The 26194-nt window shown below is 39.3% G+C and overlaps 1 protein-coding gene and 1 long non-coding RNA gene across 7 annotated transcripts in view; one reads left to right on the forward strand and one right to left on the reverse strand.

Annotated features, from left to right (window-relative positions):
* The window catches only part of NRG1 (neuregulin 1), a 1118472-nt gene that overhangs the window by 726375 nt on the left and 365903 nt on the right, over positions 1 to 26194 (forward strand). The window lies entirely within an intron of this gene.
* Positions 133 to 17116, reverse strand: LOC121039808 (uncharacterized). The gene is made up of 3 exons (XR_005795003.1): positions 17106 to 17116; positions 16505 to 16510; positions 133 to 240 (listed from the first exon to the last, which is right to left on the reverse strand). It is a non-coding gene; the product is annotated as an uncharacterized LOC121039808 (long non-coding RNA).

Consider the following 26194-nt stretch of genomic DNA (forward strand, 5'->3'; position numbering starts at 1 on the left):
AGTGAGGAGCCTGATGCTGGGCTTGATCTCACGAACTGTGAGCCCAAATCAAGAGTCAGACACTTAACCGACTGAGCCACTCAGGCTCAGGGTATAAATGAAACTTTATACCCATTAAACGATAACTTCTCATTCTTTCTCCCCCTCAACCCCTGGCAACCTCCATTCTACGTTCTGTCTCTATGATTCTTGACTACTGTGAGTATCTCATGTAAGTGGAATCATACAGTTTTTGTCTTTCTGTGACATTTTACTTTATAAAATGTCCTTAAAGTTTATCCATGTTGTAACATGTGTCGGGATTTTTTTCCTTTTTAAGGCTAAATAATATTCCATTGTATATATGTGCCAAATTTCGCATATTTGTTTCTAATGTTTTATATCTTTCCTGAGATTATCTATGCGTTTGCAAGATAAAATACACATATATTTCTTTTCTAATGCTAACATTAAGACACCAAATCCCTTCTTCTGCATCTTGTTTTTTGGTTTTTATTTTATTTATTTATTTTTATTTTTTTTAACTTAACAAAACATCTTAGAGATTTTTCCAAGCCATACATAACATAGTCTTTCATTGTTTTTAGTGCTCCACAGCATTTCCATATTTGGATATACTGTAATGTCCCGTATGGTACTGGTAGCCCTCTGGACTGTTTTCACTCTGGCTATTGCAAGCAATACTACAATGGAGATCTTTGTACCTGTGACTTTCCTTCACTGTGAATTAGTATATTTATGGAAGAAATTCTCAGCCTTGGGATGGCGAGGTCTACCTCTGCGTTTTACATTTTGATAGATAAGGTTAGATTGCCCCCTTTAAAGTTGTACCAACTTTTCCTCCATGAGCGTGCCCTTCCTGTGTTGCCGATTATCAAACTTCCCATGTTTGACCAACTGATAAGTGGCAAACGGCATCTTGCAGCCATTTCAATTTGTATTCCTCTTACTGTGACGAATTTTGACCTTCTTTCCACATGATGAAGAGACAAATGTGTTTTCTTTCCTTTGCACTGACTGTTCAGATCCTTGGTTCATTTTCTATTTGATAGATAGCCTCTTTCCTATTGATTAGAGGGAGTTTTCAGAGAGATTGGGAGTATTAGCCGATTTGGTGATGATGCATCTCGTACACTTTCTTTTGCTTGCCACTTGCCTCTTGTCTTCATTTGGATTTTTTTGACTTGCATCATTTATTTAATATTTATGCTTATATTTGTCACATATGGCCTTTTCCATTCCAATATTATTTAGGGGAAAAAAAACTCTGAAATAATGAATTCTTGTACTTTTGTGGGGTTTTTTTTTATTCTGATACTGGACCCGTCTGGAATTTATTTAGGTATAAGAATTAGGTGGATTTTCAGTGTTTTATTTGTTCAGCTCATGAGTCAGCAAACTTTTCTGTAAATGGCAGAGTAGAAAATCTTTTGGCCTTCCTAGGCAATAGTCTTGAGGTTTGCTACTTAGCATTGCCATTACAGTGAAAAAGCAGCCACATGGGCGTGGCTAGGTTCCAATAAAGCTTGTGTACAACAGGGAGCTGGCAGGATTTGGTCCTCGGGCTCTAGTTTGCTTACCCCTGGTGTAGAAGCTACTTAATTCCTTCAATAGCATTTATTAAATGAATCCTTTGTTCCCACTGATATGCCATGGCACATTTATCATATACTATATTCTTTTTCATAGGTAGGTCTTTTATAAAACTCTCCATGTGATTCCATTGTTGTTTCTGGTTATGTTTGTACCACACTGTTTTAGTTACTATAGCTTTATACATTTTTTTAACATCGGAGAGGGCCAGCTTCTCCTCAAAACTCTGATTTTTCAGGATTATATGCATTTGACTCTTACTGAATAGATTAGAGTGTCAGAATACAGTTATGGGCCTAGGAGACATTTTTTTTGAAAACATTTAGAAATACTTCCAGGGGAAAAATGGAAATGTTTAATTATATTAGTTCAGAGTCATTTTTACAGGTTACCTTAATGACTTCAGAGGAGTGAAGAGAGACTGGACTTAATATCCCCCGTGTTAAAAGCACCTCTATTCACTTTTCAGCTACTAATTTAGGGGGTTAGAGAGGATTTGCTGCAAAGTACTTCCCCACTCTGAGGTGCCAATTTTGTATTTCCTGAATACTACTTCCTGTCATTCTTCCTGCCTCAGTAGATGCTAAATCAAGGCTTGTTTCCTGCCATATGACAGGTTTCATTCACCACCCTTCCACTTTCATCAAAACATAATTTTAGCTATAAAAATAGAACAGACTTACTTTAGAAAATCTAAAACTGTAGGAGTGCCTGGGTGGCTCAGTCGGTTAAGTGTCCGACTTCAGCTCAGGTCATGATCTTGCAATTCGTGGGTTCAAGCCCCATGTCAGGCTGTGTGTGGACAGCTCAAGCCTGGAGCCTGCTTTGGATTCTGTGTCTCCCTTTCTCTCTGCCGCTCCTCTCTCTCTTTCTCTGTCTCTGTCTCTCAAAAATAAATAAGCATCAAAAATAAAAATAAGAAAATCTGAAAACTGTAGAAAGGTACGGAAGATACTAAAATCACTTCACACTGCACCCAGAGATAACCGGTGTTAAGGTGTTTGTGTATTTTAGTCTCTTCTATATACACTTGTAACATGTGTATGTGAGATCCATATGCAAACAAAGCCCAGTAAACTCTTCTGTCCTTTTTCCATTGGTTACTCTGTCATGTCATATGCTATTTTTGACAGACTGGCAGTGTTCCCCAAAAGAAATTGATCAAGCCCTTCCTCCTTAAAAAGTGCAGTTAGAGTTTCCATTGACGTGGGGCCATGCCCTCACCACCAGTTTCTTCAGGCTTTGGTTTTGGTTTTTCTCTTTGAGAACGATGTTCTCTCTCTCTCTCTTTTTCCCTTGCCATGAGGAGACTTTCATCCCTCCATTCATTGTGAGGTGTGGGGGAGGCAGAACCCGGATGAGAAAGAAAGCTTCTGGCCAGCACTCAAGGTCTCAAATTTTTTACCATGTTTGCCCCATGGCATATCTGTCGCATCTTCCTGTGCTTTTGCCAAAATTTCTAAAGAACAATCCTACTTTAGAAAGGCACTGTGATACTGTTGTCTGAGGATAGGTACTTAAAGGAAGAAGATTCTCGCTTGGAAGCCAGTCAAGGGGCTGAGTTGCTGAGGTGCTGTGCTATGTCTTGACTCTCTCCCTAGTATGCTAAGGGGCCTTGAGGGCATCTTGAGAGAGAAGTGCTCACATCTGCCCTTTTTGGAAGGAAGATGATGTGAGATCTAATTTATTAAAGCCACAGGTTGTCTGCATATTTTCAAATTTCAAGATAACTCTTTATTTAACAAATGCCGATTCAGTGGCACTGTTAATTAAAATGCGTCCCCCTCTACTTTCTTTCCCAGTGGAATTTCAGATTTCCCCATAGAAGTGGTTTTCTGGCATTAAAATAATACAAGTTTGTGTTTGCAACATATCGGAATAGGACAATGAAAAAGTATTGCACGTTTTAAAACTCAGGAAAGAAGTAAAGATTACAAAGATGCACTTTAACAGACAGACCTGAAGGGCTCTGACCCCAGAGCAGGGGACAAATGACAGAAGCATAGACACAGAGAGTAGGGAGCAAGAGGTAAAATGACATGAAAGATGAGAGAGATTGAAAAGTTATCGTTCAGAGAAAAGAAGAAAAAAAGGACCATGGATCAGGGAAGGGGAGAAAGACCGACGTGGCTTGGCAGACAATGGATAAAAGTGTCAGCTTGCTCTGGTGAATGGGAATATTTTTTAGTCATTTTTGTTGATGTCAGTATGATCTCGTTTCTTTTCCTAAGTGAGCTCCTAAGTGAGCTTGAAAGTCAAGGGAGGTATAGAAGAGAAAGCCAAAGATTAGGTGAAAACATTTTTAGGAGAAGTTCAGAGCAGACTGATACACATTTAAAACACATATTCTACACAAATAATGACACACATTTGAGAATGGGAAAAAAATTAAGTAGCAGGTAATATATCCAAACATTATTGGTAGCAAATGGAGTGATACGAGAGCAGGTGGTATTTTGCAGGGCTGAGAACATGATGTTTATCTTTAATAATTTGAATGACTGCCTTACAAAAGGATTAAAAAAGGAAGATCTAAGAGCCATGAAGTGTTCTACTTACATTTTTGTTCAACGTAAGTAAATATTATCGGTGTGTTATTGCATACCATCATTACCTAAAATAATAAACACTGCCAACAATGACATGGAATGTTTTGTGGAGTAGTGAGATGCCTCATATTCAAACTGGCCAAGCAAACGTTGGATGGACATCAGGCAGAGATGCCATAATGAGGCTTCCAATGCCAGCATTCTATGACTGAGTGGTCTTCAGACACTCAGTTTTACGTGACAAGGAATTCTTCCCCTACTAGGATCATTTTTAAAAGAAGGGCTCAGCAGGGCTGCCTGGGTGGCTCAGTTGGTTAAGCGTCCGACTTTGGCTTGGGTCATGATCTTATGGTTCATGAGTTTAAGCCCCACATCAGGCTCTATGTGGACAGCTTGGAGCCTGAGGCCTACTTCGGATTCTGTGTCTCCTTCTCTCTCTGCCCTCCCTCACTCAGGCTCTGTCTCTGTCTCAAAAATAAACATTTTTTAAAAATTAAAAATAATTAAATGTAGGGGAACTAGAGCTCACCATTCTCATCCTCATTTACATGTGAATTTGGAGAGAATGCAAATTCTTTCCACTTTCACCTCCTAGTGGAACAGCACGACAGACTGCCTCATGGCCATGTGGATTATCTGCCGCCAGAAATGAAGTTTCAGTCGCTCAAATCCTGGTGTCATTTGCATCGTTTCTACTGGGAAAGGTCAGGTGTCAGCAGGGACCAGAAGCAAAAAAAAAAAAAAAAAAAGAAAAAAAAAAGCCTGTCCCCTGGAACCACAAGTGTAGAGAGGAGGGGGAGGCAAGTGACAGCCGTCTCTGTGCTGGATCATTTTCAGGGGTAGCAGACCACTACATCCTGAGGCTTTTTTTTTTTTCAAGAAGGAAGCTGAAGGACAAACATCTGAAGGAGAAATTAATCTCTGTGAGTAGGTGACAAGCAGCGATAAGCCCTCAGGGTACATGTCAGGGTAGCACAGATGTTAGGGTAAAAACTATCACTTGATTCAAAGAAAGTGGGGAGAAGGGCAGAGGAGGGGGGGAGAAGGCAAAGAACAACAAAACAACAAAAATCAAAATCATCTTTGCTAGGCAGCTGATTTTTTTTTTTTTAAAGGCCATATATCCTTCAAAAGAGCAAAGCGTTAAAATGCACCCATATGGCAATGACATGGTGAAACGGGTATTTTCACCTCTTGATTTTGACAGTGTAAATTTGCTCGGCCCATTGGAAGGGCAATTTGGCAACAAGATAGGAGAGCCGTAAAACATGCACATCCATTTATCCAGTGACCCAGCTCTTAGAGATGCATCTGAAGGAAATAACTCAAAATATATTTTTTAAAAGTTATGTGGCCAATGTGTCTATTTCAGCACATCTACAGGGGAGAAGAATAAGAGCCAAATGGCTGACATGGAGATAATATTAAATAATTCAAAGTATGCTAATTTAATGGGATGCAACACTGAAAATTACAGTATTTTAGAAAAGCATGGAAAATGCTTCTAAGACAAAGGATCTGTAATTAAATCACTTCTGTGTCTTCAAATATGTAATTATTATAACTGCATGTAGACAAGAATAAAAAACCTTCGAAGAAAAATATGTTTGATATTGTGAGATTATGTGTAACATTTTCCTCTCATTTTAAAGTTCTGCTATTGTTGCTGTAATATGAACAGTTTGGTGAGGGTTTTTTTGCTGTTGTTTTTGTTTTTGTTTTTTTTTTAAATAAAGTAAAGCCAAAGACTGAAGAGAAGGCCAGAACTTCACAAGTCGGGGATCAACCAGTCTGAGCCTCTCATTTTATGGATGACAAGTTGAGTATAAACCTTATACAGAATAGAATAGGCTCATTTCACTGGAAACAGTAAGAAATACTCATTTTCCCAAGTGCCTATTACAAGTCCTGTCACTTTCCAGGGGCTGGCAGTAAACAGCTTAAAAAAAAGAAGAAGAAGAAGAAGAAGAAGAAGAAGAAGAAGAAGAAGAAGAAGAAGAAGACCGGATACTGTGATCTGAGCCTTTGCTCTCAAATCCCTCAGCTTGCTTGCTCCCAACTGCTCCTTCTCACAAAACAACGTTACTCTACATTAACCACATCACACAACGAATAGAGAGTGTCAACATGGAGCCTCCAGGAGAGGAAGGAGAGAAAATATTTTCAGGAGATCCAAGAGTTTCAGAATTCCCCTTCTCTAGTACCTCTCTCTGTTGTATTAGGTATGTAGGTTATGCAAAGAACATGGCGACAATTTAGGTCCCAGCCGTTGTTTGAGGAATGGCAAAGAAATGACCAAAATCTTTTGGAAAACATAATAAAGCCGAATAAAATGAATGATTCCCCACTTCTGCTTCCTAACAGCCCACCCAGAGGGTCTTCTTTATACTTAGTAATTTTCCTCGAATTTCACTGTCCTTGTAAGAAAATAACCCTAGTGAGAGAATGGATACGGTTCTTGGGGGATAGAAGCGATGTGTGTCCTATGGCTGACATATTGTTTGATCATAGGCCCTCAGGCAAAGCTAGTAAGTGACTAGATGGGGCCATGTGATGGAGGGGAAGTGGAGAACAGGATGTCTTCGGGAGGATTAAGCACCCCCAGATCTTCAGGGAGACTGGAGCCTGGATCTCAACAGCAGAACCCTTGTTGTGAGGCAGGGTTGGAATGAGAGTTTTTGCCTCCGCCCAGGGATGCCATCAGAATTTTCAGACCCCGGAGCACCTGGGTGGCTCAGTCGGTTGAGCGACCCCCTCCTGATCTTGGCTCAGTTCATGATCTCACAGGTCATGGTTTTGAGCCCCGCATCAGGCTCTACAGTGATGGTGCCACACCTGCTTAGGATTCTGTCTCTCCTTCTCTCTGCCCATCTACCACTTGTGCTCTCACTGTCTCTCTCAAAATAAATAAACGTTAAAAAAAAGAAGAAGAAGAAGGATTGTCAGACACATACTCCCCTGTGTTCCAAAGCAAATTCAAGAGACAGGCCTGGAGTTAGGAGGAAGGATGGAAGGATAGGTATCTCTGGTCCTGCATCATTTTTCCAAGATCTGTTCTTGAAAAACTGTAGTTGATTATTTGATAATAGTACTCTTTTTTTTTTTTTTTAGTGTAGTTGTTAGGAAAGTTATCTGGAAATTGATGTCTGTTTCAGTTAAGATTAGGAGAAAAGGTGTCACCCGTGCCCGGCCAGAGTTCTGAAGGTGGAAACACTAGGTCGGGGTAAGCCAGTGATGAGAGGAGTCTCCTGGGAAGGTCAGACCTTCAGCCGCAGGGTCAGGTGACTCCGTCAACTGCCTCTGAACTCCCTCGCCTAGAAATCTTGTCTCAGGGAATTCTTCAATTGCGGTTCATAAAGAAAACACTTGCCTATATTTTATTTTCTCCTTACATGTTTGTCTTCTTCTGTTAGGAAGTGTTTATCCTCTATCAAGGAAGAGCTTCGTCTCTACCACAAGCATGAGGCCATCACAGCCTGGTCCTGTTCAACAGCAACCCCGTCAGTCCTTAAGGCAAACATTTACTTACTCTTCCCTTCCCTTTTTAACACACCTGCCACCTTACTCTGAGCTTTATTCTTCTCTTTATTTTCAAGAATAAGGTACTTCTGCTTTCAAATTAGCATCTTAATATTCAGCAAACTAACGTAAGAAATTATTTGGGGAGACAAACACAATGGTTTGTTGAAATTCTTTCCTTTATTTCTCATTACAAGGACATTTAAAAGCTTCCAAGAACAAATCAACTAATAAAGCCATAAAATAAAATAGAAAACTAAAATTAGAGGTAAAACGGATCCAAGCTGGAAGATCAATGTAATTAATTTCTGGTGTGGGCTTCGTGTTTTCCTACAAGCTACCTAGTACTCAGAGCAAAAAGGAAAACAAATTATATTTCACTAGCTCTTTTCACAGATGGCTCTGGCTGTGGTCTTTTGTCTACCCTGCATGTTTTCTCATGCTCTTCTTCTGTTAACAGTGCTGTTTTTCCTTTGGAGAGCTTCTTTTCCGCCCTCTGCCTGGGGCTGCCAATCATCATCCCCCATCACCTTCCTTTTTGTGTAGTACCCCACCACCTTGACACTGTGATTATCCAGAGGTGGGATTCTGACTACTGAGAGCCAGCATCAATGAGAATCTTCCCAGGGGGTGATACACGGACTTCAGAGGCGGGGGGGAGGGGGGGGTGGTTATTTCCCACCGAAGATGCTGAGCTGGAAAAATATGAATGGGGAGCAGCTGTTGGCCATCTTCCTTGCCCTGAGGAGCAGGCCTGTCTCCAGTGGCAGGAAATGAAAGTAAACACAGAAGACAGGTCAATGAAGAGAGAGCAAGTCCTGTGTGCTGAGTCCTGGCTCCTGTCCCTGTACCCTGAAGCCTGGTTTCTGCAGCTCTTAGATTCTCTCCATGACCCAAGGGTCCTTCCCAGCAATGAGAGTGAGTAAATTTCCTTCTTTGATTAGTAAGTCTGAGTAGGGCTCTGTCACTTAAAGCAGAAAAAAAGAATCCTAAAGAACACATCTTTCATTATTGGGAAGGAATCAGAATATCAGTTGATCAAGGAGCCCATTTTATTTCCTAAAATTAATTTTGAAAGAATAGTCTCGTATAGAACTTAATAGCACATATTGAGTGATGTAATGGACACTGCCCTTAACCACACTTTTACAGTAAATGCAGAAGTGAATTTCATGTTATTGTTTCTAGTTTAAACCTTGAATAAAAGCCAAGGGCATAACATTAAAGCAAAATCGAGTTAAAGCAATTCTGAAAAGATTTGCCCAGCGTACAGGGCGTATGCAATGTTCTACAGTTCCAGTGTCACCCAGGGTTAGAGCTTCAAGAGGACACTTTATGGCATCTTTTTAATTCAAAGTGTTTTGAATTCATTATTGAAGTATAGTTGACATTACAGTGTTATATTAATTTCAGATGTACAACATAGTGATTGGACAATTCTATTTATTACTTAATGGTCACCTGGATAAGTGTCGTCACCATCTTTCACCATAAGACATTATTCCACTATTATTGAATATATTCCCTATGCTGTGCTTCTCATTTCTGTGACCTATTGATTTCATAACTACTACTTTGTACCATTTTACCCCTTTTACATACTTTGCCCATCTCCTCACTCTCCTCCCCTCTGGCAACTATCACTTGTTCTCCTTTTTCAGTCTTTTTTTTTTTTTTTTTTGGCTTGCTCATTTGTTTTGTTTTTTTAGATTCCCCATATAATTTTGATGTCTTCTCCGTGTCCACCCTTTTCCCCTCATTTATCCAAACTGCTAATAAGGGCTGAATAACAAATATGTTAAGATTCTACTCTCCATCAAGAACTGGTGTTTTCTGTTACTGAGTGAGAAATGTTCTATGTGCTTTGGAGACTGGGTGACAATTAAGGAACGTAAATAGTTAAGATACTTTTACCTGAGTGTAAGACCTTTTTGCCTCTGCACAGAAGTGATCCTTATGGCCCTTAGGGATACCTATAAAATATCTAGATTTTTTTTTTCAGGAATCAGCTTTAGATTTGTAATTGCACTAAAGCAAATCATCAATTAGATCCACAGTGCTTTAAAGCAAGATGGTTTGACTTGGAATTTTTTCCAAGTAGGAATTTGTAGTCACCTTCTGTAAGTATGGAAAAGCCACAGAGGAACTTGACTTCCCAGTATGCTCCCCAGCGTGAAATAGCTTTAAAATGTTCGTTTCCCATCTTCCCTCCTCCCCACCTCCACCCAATATCTAAAGCAATATACTTACCATAATAGTATCATTAGAGAGTCTGCCTAGAAATATTAGTTAATCATGGCTAATACCAAGCCACTCTTTCAGAGAAAAATACAAACTAATCTTCTCTTGAAGTTACCTCTAAACTGTGTCTGATTTTGGTCACTGCTGCACTTCCCATTGTCATAATATATAGAACCAAATTTAGAGGCTTGCCGAACTAGTGAGTGAATTAATTACTCAAGTAATAGAATCAAATTTGTATTTTAAAATGAACACTCCAAATAAGTTCTGGAATTGGAATTGGAATAGGCTCTGGAACTTGAGTTGGAGGTAGAGGTCCAGATTAAAGGCCATTATACCGGGGTGATTGGGTGGCTTAGCTGGATAAGCATCTGACTATTGTTTTCAGCTCAGGTCACGATTTCATGGTTTGTGGGTTCGATCCCCGCGTCAGGCTCTATGCTGACAGCTCAGAGCCTGGAGCCTGCTTCAGATTCTGTGTCTCCCTCTCTCTTTGCCCCTTCCCTGCTCGTGCTCTGTCTCTCTCTCTGAAAAAAAAAATTTATTAAAATATTTATTAAAATATTTATTTAAATAAATAAAGCTCACATGAAAAAGAAGCAAACCATATCTCCGTTTCATACGATGTGAGAATATTTTCACATGCAGGAAATTTTTCCTGTTTACCCCAATTCTTGAAGGCGTGTTTAAATACAGATTTTGATGAGTTTCAATAGTTGAGAACATATCATTACTCCTTTATAATTTAGCATATGGCCATCTGTCATCTACTGGGTCAAAAAGCCAACCAAAAATAAATAAAATATCCAACATTTTTTGTGTGTGTGGTAGTCATGTCATTTTACATATATATATATATATATATATATATATATATATATATTTTTTTTAATTTTAATTCAAGTTAGTTAACAGACAGTGTAGTGTTGGTGCAGGAGTAGAATTTAGTGATTCATCACTTACATACGACACCTAGTGTTCATCCCAACAAGTGCCCTCCTTAATGCCCACCACCCATTTAGCTCATCCCCCACGGGACACCACCAGCAACCCTCAGTTTGTTCTCAGTGTTTAAGATATATAGTTATAGATATAGATATAGATATAGATACAGATACAGATATAGATATCCAAACATTTTAAAGTTCTTGACGTATTTTTCTATAAAGGAAAAGAGACTATAAAATAATTAATCAATTGAAGAGTGGAAATGACTTAAAACCACTTGACTCTTCTGTAAGATATTACTCTGAGATATGCAGACCTGCACATGGTGAAAATCACAAACTGCTTTTCTATTAGGCCTTAGTCCATGTTTTCCTGGATAAACTTGTGTTATATTCATGAATTTGGTCTATTTTTCCTATCTCAATAGCAAGAGAATAAAATTACTTTCTGGTCACAGCTGGTAAATTGGTGGCACATTGGCATTTTGAAAGAATCAGTCAAAATAAATAAGAGATGTGCCAAAAAGACTACTGGAAAATCCCCTTACCAGGAACACTTATTTGCACATGATTGATTTATCAAATTTTGGTTCTGCATTTACTGAGCTCCTACTCGATGTCATTCATTGTGTCAGATCCTTTCATGCATAACACTCTGAATTAAATTCTCCCTGTAAGATTAACGTAGACCCATATCACTGTAAGATATCAATGGACCTTTACAGATGAGGGAAATTCAGTCTATGGGAAGGAAAATGGTTTGCCCAGGATTGTGTGAGCATATTCCACTATCTCATATCCTAAAAAATCAAAACAAAACAAAACAAAACCACATCTGTCTTACTCCATTCAGGCTGCTATACAAAGCCATAGACTGTGTGGCTTATGAACAACAGAAATTTACTTTCAGCAGTTCTGGAGGTTGGGAAATCCAAGGTCAGGATGCCCACAGATGTGGTGTCTAGTGACAGCCTACATCCTCATAGCTGGCACTTTCTTACTGTGTCCTCCCATGATACAAGGAGGTAGAGAGCTGTCCATGGTTTCTTTTATGAGGGTACTAACCTCATTCATGCGAACTCCACCCTCATCACCTAATCACCTCCCCAAGGTCCTACCTCCTAATACCATCACATCACATTGGACATTAGGCTCCAACTTATGAACTGGGGCGGAGGGGGCACAAACATTATAATCTTATAGCACCTCCCCTGATTCACTGCCACTCTCAGTGGCTCTGCTCCCTTTCATGGCCAAAATTTTTAAAAAGTTATTTGTCGTCACCTTCACTTCTTCACCCCAATCCATTCCTGGTATGCCTCCATTCTTACCTTTTCACTCTTATTTTCACATTGCCAAATGCAAACAGTCACTTCTCTGTTCTTGTTATGCTGTGTGTCTGAGCAGTATTTAACATAGTTGACCATTTTCTCCTGCTTGAGATGCTTTCTTATTTTGCCATATCATCTCTTACTAGATCTTCTTTTGGAACCCTTTTACTAATTCTTCCTTCTCTGCCTGGTGGATAAATGTGGAGTGTTTCTAGAAGTCTTTTTTCTACACATCTCTCTAGGTGACCCCTCCTGTCCCGCAGCTATGTATGTGACCTACATATCTATGACTCTCAACCTTGACCTCTTCCCTGAACTTCAGACTTGACTACCCAGCTGCCATCTTGACACCCCTACTTACATATCCAAGAGATCTCTCAAATTTTACACTACAAAGTGGAGTCCTTGATTTCTGCCCTCCAATCCAGGTCACCTCTCCCAGTATCCTACTTCTGAGTAAACAGCACTACCAAGAACCTCAAACCAAAAATCTGGGAGTTATTTTTCTTTACTTCCTCACCACCATATTACGTTGACCAGTATTCCTGGTTGCCTCCATAATATCCCAAGTCTATTCATTTTTATCCACATTCTCTTTTATCACCCAAGTGAAAGGTACCATCATATCCTGCCTGGGTGTCAGAGTGGTCTTCTAACTCTAATCTCATTGGCCTCCTTCTATTTCTCGAATATAACAGGCAGTTCATTTCCAGTGTGGGACCTCTGCATTAACTCTCTACCTGGAATACTCTTCCCCTGATCCTTGCAAGGCTAGATCTTTCTTGTCATTCCATGCAAATATCTTCTACTCAGAAAAACAAAGCCCCTAATCTCAAGTAGCCCCTCATTCATCCTCTCTCTAGAGTGCTTGTCACCATCTGACTGTGTTTGTTGGTTTGGTTGTATGTTGGTTTATTGTCTGAAATATGAACTTTATGAGCGCAGCTATGTATTTTTCCACTGGGACATTCTCAGCACTGAGACAAGGCCTGGCACCAAATAGTCCTCAATAAATATTTGATAGTGAATTAAACAATTTAGGTTATCTTTTAAAATAATTCTTGCATTTAGTTACATACAGCTGTATCCAGGAGACTGGGAATCAATACTTGAGACCCAGACTAGCTTTCAAAATTATATTTAACCTCCAAATAAAAATTTCTAAGTTACCAATGATAAAACAAAATATCAAGATGGACATGTAAACAAATATTTACAATTATAATCAGCTATGGCTGTATATATCCATAAATAACCAATAATAATCAAGAAAATGTTATAGATTTGGCCTTTCAAATTTTGAATCAGAGTTATACAAAATATGAATAAAGAACAATTTCTTTAACATTATTGAAATGCACTTTATAATTAAAAATTGGTATAGTAATGATTTAAAGCCCAGAGTAAATAGAACCAATGCACTTGAACTTATTTGACAAAATATACACACCTAAACATGAAAGTGTTCTAAAAGTGAAAAAACCCAGAGAAGGTTCAAACTCTTTTTTTAATTATTTTTAATGTTTATTTATTTATGAGAGAGAGAGACAAAGCATGAGCTGGGGACAGGCAGAGAGAGAGAGAGGGAGATACAGAATCCGAAGCAGCCTCCAGGCTCCAAGCTGTGAGCACAGAGCCTGATGCGGGGCTCGAACCCATGAACCAAGAGGTCATTTTTCATGACCTGAGCCGAAGTCGGACACTTAACCAACTGAGCCACCTAGGCGCCCCAGAGAAGGTTCAAACTCTTATGCAGTGTTTTCACTTTTAGATTATGAATGGCATGGATGGGATGATAACAATTATAATAACTGTAAACTAACTATATGTTCCTATAATTCTTAAGATACCATTCTGGAAGGTTTACATGAATTACCAATTTAATCTTCACACAGCCCTGTGAAGTACGTATTATCATTTCCATTATTACACATGAAAATGGAAGTTTCAAGGGGGCAGAGAGCTTGCCAAGGTAACAAAGGTAGTAGGTGGCAGACTGCTATTCTGCCAGAAGAAACAAATAGAACAGAAAGATGGGTCTGTTGGGGAGTAGATAATTATGATGGTTAACGTTTTTATAATAGTTTACAATTCATTTGTCCTAGCTGTATAAATGATGCAACCTGTATAAAGCCAACATATGATTGTACTTATATGGAACCGAGTTGAGAAGACAGTGCCTTCTGTAGCAACAGAGCTTACATTTTGTCTAAAGAAACATCTTGAGCTGAAAAAGTGGACGTTCTGAAGAAACATGAGATACAATGCCAGAGTGATCCAATTGCCTGTCCTCTCACCAATCCACAGATGTCCCACTGCTAGGAGGGCCTGTCCGCTTGGGGGAAGTTTTACAAATCCACTTGGGTAAATGCAACTCAAGATTTTAACTGACTTATTTGTAATAATATTCATATTTACCATCTAAGTTTTTTATAGCAGACTACCAAGGAATAGACTTAGGTTGCAGGGTGCTCCCAGCCCGACCTGAAAACCTAGGTCTGTAAACCAACGGAACTCTCTTTACAATGGTAGGAGAAAGAACTCCGGGTTGTGAATTACATTGATTCATTCAGCAAATACTCGTTGAATGTAAATGAGCAAAAGACAAACACCCTGTCCTCAGGAAGCTTATGTGGATGGAATGAAAGGGTTTATATATTTAAAAGAAAAAAAAAAAAAACTCAGAATGGGGGCAGGGACAAGGAATAGGTAAACAGGTTTTTTTTCTAGACTCATCACTGAAGGTAACCACCAGAGGGCTACCTAGCCATAGGTAGAAAGAAGTAATGTGACAAAAACTTGCTCCTACCTCTTCTTCTTCCCACCTGTGAATTTAGCACACTGAGATTTAGCATTATGAAGTATCCAAGTGGAGGCAGTCTTTATCATTTTTGTCTGAGCCATTATAAGGAAACAGTGGGCTTATCCTTTAAGACTGGAACTGAGACTACCTCTGGAGCCATAAATCAGAGTCAGATAGATAGATGTGACTGCCAGCTTTCTCTCTCTCTCTCTCTCTCTCTTCAGAGTTTTGCCAAGGAAAGCTGTCTGTTGTTCTTAAGATTATACTCAATGTTCTAAAACAAAAATTTCTCGTTAAAAGAAAACCTGCAGTTGTTTCAAATGAGGTTTCTATCTTCAATGCCTACAGGCTGAACCAGATGTGATTTGTTTCTGTTTTTCCGTTAGTGGTGGTGAGTTTTTTTTATTGTTTGTTTGTTTTTGTTTTTCTAGTATGGATGGCTAGGACATGGGGCAGAGGGGGAGAGAGGGGGAGAAGATAGCTTCCAGATAAAGATGTGCATGACAGCACCCTATGATCCGACCCAAACTCATTGTTAAATATTCATCTAACATATCAGTGTCCTTTTCCATTTTATTCCAGTCATTCCCTTAGATAGAGCACATCCTTCAGTCAAATCATACTCCTTAATTTTCCCCAGACTTGCTGTGAGATGTCTCTGCTTCCCTGTCTTGTGTAAATGACAAAACTGTTCTTTAAGTTTAGCTTAAATGTTCCTTCCTGACTTCCTCCTCTTCTTGGGCTGATGAGTTGTGCCCTTTTTTTGTGACTTTTAAAGCCTTTATATACTACTACCTAATGGATAGTAAAGCCACAATAACAGAAGGTTTGAGCTGACAGGATCCTAGTGACTCATGATCGCCCAACTGGCTTCTTCCGCGGTTCTGAAAAACACTGAAACATATAGATGTCTAGGTCCCAGCTACAGATTCGGGAGGCCAAAGTAGAACCCAGGAATCTATATCTTACTAAAGTCCTTTCAGGTGATTGTCATACACAGATAAGGAAACCGCCGTGCTGGTGTAAATCTCTCATTTCATAAATGAAGAAGCATAAGTTGAGTGATTTGTCCAAGGTGGCAGAGAGTCCATTACTAAGTCAGGAGTTAGACTCTGATCCTTTTCACTAAACCACATATGTTGCTTCAGGCACCATCTGGTGATGGACTGGTCTGTCACACAGTATCAGTCTACAGACTCAGCTGTGGTACATAGGGACAATGAGGGGTAGAAAAGAGACATCTAGATTAGAAGTCAGCTATTTACCAACCAGGTGCCCTGCTTACTTTCCTCATTTAGAAAATTGAAATAAGGAGGCCCACTCTGTTTTAGCCCACAGTAGGAGATGTATATGAAGTGCATTGTAAACTGTAAGTGATGTCACAAGTACAAACAAGTAATGCCAATGACCAATAGTAAATACAATGAATGCACCAATAACAAAAGTGAAGGTTAGAAGTGATTCCTTAGCTCAGAGGTAAAAGAGACTACTAACCAGCTCATGGCTCAGGTGAAGCCTCACTGGTATCTGTCTCCTGGCGGGACCAATGCAAGGTTTGAAGTCTGGTCTGTAGCATTGCTATTTCAGTTTGTTCTGTTGACCAAGCTCTGGGATCCTGAGTAACATCTTTCTGTTGAAATGTCTGTGGTAATTTTGGGCTAGATTAAAGCAGGTACATTATTGACCTTTGATTCTCCTTTTCCCAAACTAGTCATTCAAATATGGTATCTTTTCGGGGTAAGAAAAAAAATTATAGTTGTCAATGTAAGAGGGTCACTGAGTCTCAAAATATAGGAAGACTATATGTGTGTGTGTGTGTGTATGTGTGTGTGTGTGTGTGTGTGTGTGTGGAGAGAGAGAGAGAGAGAGAGAGAGAGTTAATTATTTATTTTTGAGAGAGAGAGAGAGAGTGAGCGAGCACGAGCAGGGGAGCAGCACAGAGAGAGGGACAGAGGGTCTGAAGTGGGCTCTATGTGGACAGCAGAGAGCCCGATGCAGAGCTTAAATTCACGAACCATGAGACCATGTCTGAGCATAAGTCGGATGTTTAAACAACTGAGTCACCCACGCACCCCAACCTACATCTTTTTCTGAGTTAGTTTACCTTGGGCTTGTTATAGACCTGGATTATTTTGTTCTTCCTACTTTTTAAATTGTGATGGGATGTGAAAGTTACCCAAGTAACCTAACGAGATTTCAATAGGCCCTAATCTCAGTAACGTTTTACACGCTGTCTTCTAGAGTGGGTAACCTGTGCACTTTTTACTCTCCTCCCTTGTAAGTAGGAGTTCATTGTTTCCAATTCTAGAAAGTTTCCAAACACATTCTCTCATTGAAGGAGAAACCATTTGGCTGCCTATCTAGAGCTCCCATCACCCTCTCTTTTTTGAGCAAGATAACAAGGAGCAAAACAAGAGTAAACAGCCTTGTTCTTGCCTTCAAGGAAAGCAGCCTCTCTGTTTACAAATGAAATCCTCTCGTTGACGCCAATCTTTTACACTGTGGTATTGTCAAATAGGAAAATAATAGAGCAAAATGTCACTAGGAACCACAAAACCTCATTGATTCGGATTACATGAGAAGCTTGAATCCTGTCTCCAAAATAACCTCCCCACTTTTGTTCTTTTCTTTTTCCTAGCGTCCAACACATTATTCTCCCTGTACTGGCTTAGGTCTTCACAGGCCAGTGTTGCCACTGGAAGACAATTACATAAGAATCCTGTTTCTTTATTCCATTAGCTTTTTTTATGCAAAAGGGAAAAATAAATCAGTGAACTGAGCCAAGAGTTAGGAGACCTAGATTCTCCTTTCTCTGTTGCCTCATTTTCTGCATTTGTAAAGAGATTAGGCCGGAATATTCTTAAACCTTCTCCATGCTCAACCATTTGATGATGTTAGGTATTGCTTGAAGTGGTTCTTTGGGGGTTCAATGAGAGATTCTCATTTCAGTCTTTTGTATCTAGTCAGCAAATATTTCTTGAGTACCTACTATGTGCCTGCCAGTGTTCTAGGCACTGTGGATACAACAATGGACAAAATGGACAAAAATCCCTGTCCTCATTTAGTTTACATTTGGTTTACAAATATTGTCTACTCAAACACTTAAAATGCGTTCTTCCAATTTGGACCGAGACAAGACTTTTGCAGGGTTAGGAGAAATAGGGAAGAATGAAACAAATGTGATTGATGGCACGTTCCAATTTTGTATTTTCTTTTCCATCTTTCTTTACTTCCTTCTCTTAACCTAATCCTAGGACAACAAAATTTTACTTTTTGCTACCAGCAACTCGTTATGTCCTATGTAATTAAACTGTGCTGTGTGCAAAAGATTCAAGGCAAATCCAGACAGACGTAGCACCTGCCCTCAAGAGCTGGCAATTTAATTGTGGAAACAAAGCTCACATATAAAAGAAGAAATTGCTGATTCAAAATACTATCAACTGAGAGCCAGACAAGCAGCCCAGATAGTTATGTGCCCTCAGTTCCTAGAGACGTAAGAGTAGATTGACTTCAGGAACACTTTTTAGTGCGCGTAGAGCTTGAATTTGAGTAATACGGGTAGTTTCTAGATTTAAAAAGAGAGTTATCACTAAATGTAATAAAAGATATGATCCACAATATAAGAGAAGGATATACCAAAACAAGTTTCTTTTTTCTGCCAATAAGTACACAGTGCACAGCTTTATTGACAAGATTTATTGACTATTGTGATGTCCTCAATAAGAGCTTTGAAGTACGGAATGTGGGAAGAAGTTAATGGGAGAGATTGACCTGAGGGAGTTTACACTTTAAGCGTGATGATTGGGCTTCTAATGTATTATTAAATAATATCCAGCCGATCAAAAAGATGAGCATTTGAAAAGTTACACGCAATACCTGTATGGCTTGGAACTGGCCCAATCTGAGCTCAAAAGAGAAGCTCCTTGCATTACCAAGGTGGTGGTTGGATATACTCTGAGCCAGAGCAAAGCCTACATGCATGACTATGTCTGAATACCAGGAGTCCTTTTGGGAAACACCTCCTGTATTCAGTGATATTTACCCACTTGGCCTTTTCTGAAGAAGGCCTCTACAAGTTCTTAACCCTGAAAAAGTTCATGCCCCAACCCATGCCTTACTCCTGCAACAATTAAGTCGGTTTCCTTTTACCAATGCTTTCGGTGGTCACATGATGAAATAAAGACATTTTTACAAAGGAAACAGAAAAGGGGTGGATGTCTTGGTTGACTTTGAAAAGTTCCCTGGAAGCTTTCTGAGTCTCAACACGTCTCCTCTCAGGTCTGTGTGAACTGAAATAAAAGTGGAGAGGGGGAGACTGAGGTCACCACTCATGCTGAAGCAGCAGCTGTTAGCCTTGGTGACAGCCCTTATTATTTGCATCCACATTGAGCAGGGATTAGAAAGCCACCTGTCTCCCCAAGCTTGTTGTGATTCAGTCCCTTGAGGGAGAAAAAAGACCTCCAGATGAGGATTTTATTTTTTCCTATTGCTTATTTATTTATTTGAGAGAGAGAGAGAATCCCAAGCAAGTTCCACACTCTCAGTGCGGCTATGGGGATCGATCTCACTAACTGTGAAATCATTACCTGCGCTGAGATCAAGAATCAGATGCTTAACCAACTGAGCCACCCAGATGCCCCCAAGAGATGAAGATTTTAATGCCCAGCAGACCTGGGAGAAGAAAGGCATGACTAGCCAGTGAGCAATATGAAATGAAGTCCTTAATCAGAATTCTCGTTAGCCTCAGCCAGCAAGCACTACCTATACCAATGTTCCTTCAGATGTATTTGCCATGGTATCTTCAACCGTGTAAATTTGGCAACTCTTATCCCTTAGAGTAAGTTGCAGAACTTTCAAGGGGTGTGAACATTACCTATATAAGTGAATAGAGTATATTTGAAAAGGCACTGTGTTGTCATAAGTAATTAGGTTATTAGACAAAAATCTGATCTAATCGCTTTCTTAGTATTGATTCAAATCCAAGAGAGAATGTGTCACTGATTATTACTAAGAGGTATTTATTTGTTAAATTAATTAGTTGTTTCAATTGAACTACAGCTGACACACGGTCTTATATTAGTTTCCGATAGACAACATAGTGATTCAGCTTCTCTATACATTATGCTGTGCTCCCCACAAGCATAGCTACCATCCGTTACTGTATAACGCTACGACAATATCACTGACTATAGTCTCTATTCTGTGTCTTTCATCCCTAACTTATTTGCAAAACTTTGAATGTAGAGATTTTGAATCTGTCACATTCCTGTAGCCTATAATTATGTCTGAGCCTCCACAGGTGTCTAATAAGTGCTTGCTGAATTAATGAATGTGTCCACATCTTCCAAGCGGCTACAAAGACATCAAGGAGGGATATGGTCATAGAGTTGGAGTCGTCTCCTTAGGCTCTGCTCCCTGACCTGGAGACAACCTGACTGGAAGAGGGTACATGTCTTACTTTTGAGGCTTTTCAGCTTCTCCGTTTGGCTGCTGATGGCAAGAATGTCTTTCTCCCACCAGAATGCTTCATTTCTCAGAGTACTATTTCAGTGTTACTGGGTTTTTTTCTCACAATTCTATTTTCTGCCTTTTCTCATAAGGACCTTTAGGTGATAAATTAGTAATAATAAAAATAAAAGTAAAAAAATAAAGACAAAGTTTTCTTTTTGGGAAATAGAAGTGAGTTTTGTGTTAGGGAAAAAGGAACATTGCAGATGGAATTTCCTCTAATTTTAAATGTACCCGTCTGGCTTCTGGGAAATAACAAATGTTTATGGGCCTTCCCTCATATTAGGGCAACCTAATCCTGCACACTTTTAAAATTTATGTGAGGAAATAGCCACATGTTGACCTTCCTGAACTCAACCATGTTCATTTAGTGATCAAAAATATGGGGCGCCTGGGTGGCGCAGTCAGTTAAGCGTCCAGCTTCAGCCAGGTCACGATCTCGCGGTCCGTGAGTTCGAGCCCCGCGTCAGGCTCTGGGCTGATGGCTCAGAGCCTGGAGCCTGTTTCCGATTCTATGTTTCCCTCTCTCTGCCCCTCCCCTGTTCATGCTCTGTCTCTCTCTGTCCCAAAAATAAATAAACGTTGAAAAAAAAATTTTTTTTAATTAAAAAAAAATATAAAAGGCATTTTATTTATCATGGTTGAAATCAATAATCTCATTCTATTACGAAATTGTCCTAAAATGTCTGCCCAGCGCATCCTTAGTCTTTCCTGCCCTTCCCACTGTGTATCGAAGAGCCACACGTCCCAAGCGAAATGCAGGGAACCAGACCAAATGCCATTTCCACAAACTCTAAGGGACAATTGTGATTCTTTTTAATGCTTGGCATGCTTTGCTTGTAATATTTCCCTGCAAAGAAGACTGTCAGTTGAGATGATAAAAAAATTTTACTCTACAAAGATTAAAGTAAATATTGATATTTGTCAAACTGAGTTCAACCTGTGGGAGACCTAGTCACTGGTCTTTGAGAATTTATACATACTGAAAAGATACTCAAAGATTTGACTGAAGTGTCATAGGCTCCCTTCTGCATACCTTTCTGAGTATCTGCTAACTGTCTCCTCTTTATGTCCCTTGCCAACTGAAAGATCAATCCCCAAGCCTTGGTGATTCTATCGCCTATTATCTCTTGAATCTGCATTTCTTTATGTCTCTATTGCATTACCCTCATTCAGACCATCGCCATTTATCATCTGACTTTCTGAAACCTCTACCTAATTGGTGTCTGTCTTTCTGGGCTTACGCCCTTTCAATTCTTTCTCTGCATTCAGAATGATATTGTTGCATGGGCACTTCTTACAAAGTCCTCCTGATACAGACATGGCTTTTCTTCCATTCCTGTTCTTCACTGCTTTTCCCCCTGTCCTCCACCTCCTTCCCCACTCCAGGCTGCATCCTTGATGATGCTGTGCTCCCTCAAGGTCTCTCGTGTCCCTGACTCCAGAAATACTTTTCTGCCATCACTTCCTTCAAATAATTCCTCTCCATCCCTGGAATTTCATTGTAGGTGACAGTCCTCTTCTTACAGAACCTTCCCTGACCTTGTAGCTTTAAATGATACACTCTCCTACCTGTTGCCATGATGCTCTCTTCCTCTATCACGGTACTGACCATACATTGGGGTCAATGGCTGCTCATCTGTCCAGTTCCTTTCCTATAGGAGAAGCCACTAAAGGGCAGGGCTGTATTTATCCTGTTCTCTTTGTATTACGGTATCTAATGCAGTCACTGGAACTTCGTACGTGCTAAATAAATCGTCGAATTTTTAAAAATTGAGAATTCAACACTCCCTTAAATCAATTGTAAATACGTTACTAGAATGTTCTGACAACTACTACAAAATATCAAGTATTTGAAATAAAACTGTGTTTTTTGTTGTTACATCTTCCCCAGTATTATAGATTTTATACACACACACACACACACACACACACACACACACACACACACTCAGGATCTCTATTGACTAAAATTCCAAAGTATGCCACTGGTTAAAATAAATAAATAAGCTTTGTGGGCATGTGTGTATGCATATTCTTTTTGAATTGACAAAAAACAACAGCCTACGGCATAAGAAAGGGAGAGATTCAGTTGCTGATATTTTAGGCATAATTTCTCAAGCTTAAAGATGATTTGGTCAACTTAAAATAGTCGTTTAAAAATGCGAACAGAATTTGTGGCTGTCAAGACACAGATCACAGATCATTAGGAAGTATAAAACTTGAAAAACAGCCACAGTGTATAAAAGAAGAGAACTGTCGGATCTTTACTGCCAAGAGCCACTTTAATAAAACATTATGTTAATGATAGAAGTGAGATGGTTCACTGGAAAAAAAATTTAAATAACGATTAGTGAAGTTGGGGGCGAATGGCCTCCAGTTTGAAGGTGGCAGCCTGCAGCATTATTATTAGGTGCTGACAATAAGAGGACCACGTATAACTGAATGATGACTTTATGAGTCCTTGTAAATCTGTCCCCGGACAGCAGCTTGAAACTGGCATCGCATTCTTACTCTTAAATGGCTTTAATTTAGTAAAGCCTTTTTTTAAAAAAACGTTTACAAGCAAAGGTGAACTTTTAAAGATTCTTACATTCCGTAATAGCGAGAACTGAGGCATATAGTTCATCGACATGAAATGAGTAAATGCGTGTCATAGCAGTAACTTCTTGAATGTTCTATTCAATTTGACAAAGCTAATACATGGCTCTCTCTTCTCTCCCCTGTTTATTTACATGAAGGAGTTTGTGTTGATGTATTTTAGTATGTCAAATTTAATTTATTTTATACGTCATCATCAATTTATTTACAAAAGTACTTTTAATTGCCTTAGAATTTAATCCCCATTTTCTATGAAATATTCCTCTATCTTTATTCTAGTTATTTCTTTCCTTTTGAATGTTACCAAGCAGAGGGAATTTTTAGGATCTCCTTGGTAATATAGATTCGATAACACATTCTCCCTGTTAATGTTTCAGTGTTGTTTTGTTATTTCGCTCTTGACCTCATCATGTTTTCAGTGATTTGAGAGTGATAAAATGAGTCTTAAGTAAAAATCTTTTAATTAAAGCAAACAAAGGATCAGCTTTTACGGGAAACCAGTCCATCAGCAAGTATTTGCGGTTAAAGTCCACAAGGAGGCTTGTGTGGAGAGACTGAGAGAGAGCCCCAGGGGTCTGGAGATTGTAAAGTAGGTGCCCCCATGACATGATGCTCCCTTCACTCTGACTCCTTCATTACTGGTTGTTTTTATTGAGAGTCCTTGCAGACATTTTTGGGAAACGTGGTAATTTTCCCTGACCACACACCTTAGAGCTCAGGAGCTATTTTGTTCTCTGTTGTTGTTGTTGTTTGTTTGTTTGTTTGTTTGTTTTGTCTTTTTAACTTTATACTTCTACTTTTCCTCTCTTATGCTTGGTCTGGTATGGTATTCCCCTCCCTCATGCCGTAGGTATCATCTCCCTCAGATGAGGTATGAGACTGTTTTGTTTAAAGGTGCAGTTTCCTGTCCCCCAGAGAGAAAACCATTCTTTACTCTGAGCCTCAACTGAAACTTGGCCCCCAATATCAGATATGTTAACCATCCTCATTTCCTTTATCAAATTCGTTTACCATTCCTGCCAGCCACTCGGTCCTCTTACTTTACTTGTTATCCTACTTCCTTTAATATTTCCAAATCTCTTTTATTTCTCCTGGCTCACCCTACCAGCTTCTGTTTTCCTACTTTTTTTTTTTTTTTTCAATTTGGTAAATTGATCACATAGCGATCAGTTAATAAGAGCCCGGAATAAACCGTGTGCTCCTGCTTTTATCTATGTACAGTGTGTGGCAATAGTTTTAGTGAAAATGGAGCTACAGAATGCTTTGTATCTCTTTGCTGAGCAGCTGGTTGTAAACCAGGGGATAGAATGTTCCCCCAATATTCTTGAACTTCTTGCAGTTCTTTCCTGCTACATATCTCCCCCAGTCTCCTTTCCCATATCTACCTACTCCTTTGTATCACGTAGGCCATGTTTTATCTGTATCTTCTGTGCCTCTAACCTTTAGTCACTTGAGACAGGCACACAGACACACAAAAAAAGGACTCTGACATAAACCACATTTTGCAGGTCCCGTGAGATCTTGCCTCATCCTTGACAGCAACCTAAAAAGTAGATCTGGGGCTGTGGAAAGTTCTCCTGTTTCCATCTTTTCCTTCTTGTGGAATTTGGGGGTGTTTTCGCAGAGTGAGTTACCAAGAAAACATTCCAAATCCTCCTCAAGGATCACATATCCTTTACCTTATGGTCGATTCCCAGAGACCAAGCTTAATGGGACGTCGCTGAGCTTCCTTCCTTCTCTTCTTTCTCCTCCTTCCTCCCCTTCTTCATAAAGCCTGACCTCAGGTGGGTCTTCCCACAAGATCGAGAGATTTAGCTTATTCCATTTGTCCCAGTGTTGGACAAAAGAACAAAAGTGCCGTTTTTACTGAGTGACATAACACTGAGAAGATCCTTGTTTCTGCCCTGCTCTCCTTTGTTGTGCGTGAGCCCTAAAGGCTCACAAAAAGAAATATGGTCAGGCTAACAACAAAGTTGAAGATGGTATATAATCAGTGATGAAGAGAATGGCTATCAAGTATGAGCTCTACAATTACTGTCACTCTCAGAAAAAAAAAAGTTTAAGGAATATTTGTTTCTACCTCTGGTAACCTGGTCCACCTTTCCACACATACTTCCTAAATAGTACAGACCTTCTTCTCTTTTCCCTCCTGTGTGTACAAGCTACTGTATTAAGGTGTGTGAGTAATACAGCCTGGGTGAGCTTATGAAATAGTGTAGGACATCTCGTTGTTAACAATAATGATAGCTAACATATGCCACCCGTTTACTTGTCTCAGATTAAACAACTGGTTAGTGGTGGAGCCGGGACTGGGTCATGTGGTAGATGGATGTGCAACATTTTAAGCTATTGCCAAACTACTTCCCAAGGTATTGAATTATTTTATATTCCCAACAGCAGCAGACAAGAATTCTAGGAAATTCACATCCTTGCCAACTCTTGGTATGGTCAGTCACTTGGATTTTGACATTCTAATTTGTGCATAGTGGCTTCTCATTGTGGTTTTAATTTGCATTTCCCTGGTGACTAATGATGTTGAGCATCTCTCCATATGCTTATCTGCATATGGATATGTTCTTTGGTAAAATGACTATGCAAATGTTTTGCCCATTTATTAATCAAGTTGTTCTTTTTTATTATTGAGTTGCTAACTTTGCAACTCAATAAATATATGTATTCTGGATGTAAGTTCTTTATCAGATATGTGACTTACATACAGTTTCTGCCATTCTGTGGTTTACTTTTTCATTCCCTTGACTGTTTATTTTATTTTATTTTATTTTATTTTATTTTATTTTTTTCAAAAAAGATGTTAAATTTGATGAAGTCAAGCTTTTCAGTTTTTTTCTTTGCATTTCTCTTCTGCTGTTGTATCTAAGAAAACTTTGCCTAACCAAGATAACAAGGATTTTATCTTTTCTTCTTTTTTTTTCTAGACACTGTTATGCTTTAGGTTTTGCCTTTATGTCTGTCTTCCATTGAGGTTAATTTTTATATATGATGCAAGATATAGATCAAGGGTTTTATTGTTTTGTTTTTTTGCATATGGCTCTTGGGTCATTCTACCTTCTTTTGTGAAAAAATGATCTTTTCTCTACTGAA

The sequence above is a fragment of the Herpailurus yagouaroundi genome, unplaced genomic scaffold (genome assembly GCF_014898765.1).
Source record: "Herpailurus yagouaroundi ecotype Mexico unplaced genomic scaffold, PumYag 181, whole genome shotgun sequence".
In the NCBI taxonomy this organism is placed as follows: Eukaryota; Metazoa; Chordata; class Mammalia; order Carnivora; family Felidae; genus Herpailurus; species Herpailurus yagouaroundi.